The following is a 2,515-nucleotide window of genomic DNA, read 5'->3' as shown; positions in this document are numbered from 1 at the left end:
AAAGGCTGAGCTGCGGCTTCTGGTTGGCTGAGCCCTCATGAATACACCTTCTGCTGGCCATGGACTGGCGTTGCTAACTTCTAGCAGACTACGAGACATGTAGTCGCAGCTTGGATGTAGAACTGCAGTTATACCCCTGACATACACTCACCAGTTTAAGAAATCCACTTTACCCAAAGCGAGATCTAGGATGTTCATTCACCATACACTTCAAACTTCTCGCTTGAAATGTAGATTCCTCCCTTTTATGTGCATTATTTTTGAGGACAGAAGAAATCAGAGCACACAAACATTTTCACACTGCTGAAGTAAGAGTATCCTTATTTGTTGGTACTTAATGTCAAAATCCTGTACAACAGAATGGCATAGGCTATATAATTCCTGTAAGTATTCTGTCATTTGGAAGTAAAATGTGGTCATATTGGCACCAAATTGACTTGCAAATTAATGAAATTGATCATTAGTCTACCTTTGGATTATGAGGATTTTTTTCCTGTAGGCGTATTACACTAGCCAGGTACTAATGGGCACCCCTGGGGACAGGGCCATGTTATTTTCGAGGAGCGCTATTGAGGAAATTTAAAGAACCAACATTTGACGCTGACTGCAATAGGATTCTGCTGCCACCAACATATATTTTGCGTAACGAACACGAATATAAAATACAAAAAATTAGCGCCAATGAGGAGACATACAGAGAGTCGCCTTTTGCCTCACTCTATTTGCGAGTGGAAATGAATAGTAACAGTGCAGGGTACCCTCTGCCATGCACCATACGGTGGCATGGGAAGTATTCATATAGATGTATATATAAATTTAGTCTACCTATTAAGATGTCATTCCATCCATTTATAGTTGCACAAAACTCTCGGGAGAGTGTTGTCTTATTTATCGAAACAACAAAGGATGGAACTTCTGCTGCTGATTGTCTGCCAGTCAGAATCTTGGCATTAGTCCATAATTTCCCCACTACAATCTCTTTGCGAGACATATGTGAGAGAGTCCAATATGTTTGCGCCCGACACTTAAAAAAAAGCAGCATACAGCTCACCTCTCAGCGCCCATTTTGTCTGAGTATCGAATAAACGCGATATTCTCGCTAATCATCAAGTCTTTGATATAAAGTAGTGATGGGCTAAACTGCGATTTTCCGATATCAGTGATTTCAGTGAATGCTACTTTTCAGTATCTGTTATTCTTAACTGCGATTTGTCGCAGTTAAGAGTCGCAGTTAAGGAACATAGGTCGTGTATCCCTCTGCCACTGCTATTTCTGCGACTTCTGCTACTTCTGCGATTTCTGCTACTTCTGCGATTTCTGCGACTTACCACCATATGAAAAAGTTACATCTGTCAACACAGAAAATTGCATCGCAACAAACCTGTCATTGGCAAGTATGTTTTACGTTTTTTCTTCCGTTGGCTTTAATTTTGTATTAAAGAAACAACTGTGAAAATATTAATAGTGTAATTAATATGTAAGTAGCCGTACAGTACCGTAATAGTTCGTGTTTAGAAAATGAATTCTAACATATTGTAATGTTCACAGGCACTTGAACTACATTTCAGTCACTCAGTAAAGTGATAACTCAAAATATCATTGTCAGCAGATCTGAAGAAATTTGCCACTGCGTCTTTAGACTGTTTTCGTCAGACGAGAGGTTAGTTTCTAAGCGTTTCGATGGACTTAATTACTTCAGTGAGATCGTTTTTGAAAATGTGACATTCATTATAGCAAATATTAGCAATCTACTCTGTCAATTATATTGCTAGTAATTAGTGACAGCAAAAATTGTTTAATAATCCTTGTGTTTTTGCAGACGCAGTTCTGACTCTGATTACTGGTTGCTGTACGTATCTATCCACATCAAGGCTGTTGAGAGAGATTCGTGAAGATTCAAGACAGCTCTTAGAGGATTTGCTGTTTAAAAGTGAAATAATTGTGAAATAAGTGTGTGAATGATTAAACTGTGTTTTATTGAAGTTGTTGTGCGATTTTAAAGGCATAATAAATGTTAAATACAGTGAGTGAATAATAAAAATCTTATTTTCCACATGTTAAGCCGTCTAATACCCGTAATTTTCCGCCACTTACTTATTGGTAAACACTTGTTGGAGAGTGACATGCCGCCCCCTCCCCCTTTCTCCACAATCTTGGTGTGACACTGACCTGTAACATATCCCGAAGTCTACAATATGCATTTTGAGGCTTTTGATGTGAAAGTGGGAAGTACAGATCTTCCAGTTAAATCGGGAATAGCTTAAGTGCATTACTTGAAAGTAACACAGGAAAAGCTTACTTATGTAGGTGGTAGTAGTATCGGCAAAAAGTTCTTGTGTGTGAAGTTGCCATGTAGAACATGTAAATGGTCCGCCTTTTTCGTTGATATCTCTAGTTGCTGTAATCGCACTATTTCACTCCCATTTACGGAGATTGTTAGCACTTGATGTTAGGTTGGTGCCATTACAATGTATTGTATTGTAGTAATCGCTGCTGCTTGCTGGATCACTGCTGT

General features: G+C 38.8%; 1 long non-coding RNA gene across 1 annotated transcript; it reads left to right on the top strand.

The window, feature by feature from the left end:
- Positions 1-1,290: 1,290 nt before the first annotated feature.
- Positions 1,291-1,998, top strand: LOC126198466 (uncharacterized). The gene is made up of 3 exons (XR_007540078.1): positions 1,291-1,394; positions 1,549-1,660; positions 1,820-1,998. It is a non-coding gene; the product is annotated as an uncharacterized LOC126198466 (long non-coding RNA).
- Positions 1,999-2,515: the final 517 nt, after the last annotated feature.

Source organism: Schistocerca nitens, chromosome 8 (assembly GCF_023898315.1).
Source record: "Schistocerca nitens isolate TAMUIC-IGC-003100 chromosome 8, iqSchNite1.1, whole genome shotgun sequence".
Lineage (NCBI taxonomy): Eukaryota > Metazoa > Arthropoda > Insecta > Orthoptera > Acrididae > Schistocerca > Schistocerca nitens.
Note: the sequence above shows the minus strand (reverse complement) of the source record. Positions and strands in the feature narration are given on the sequence as shown.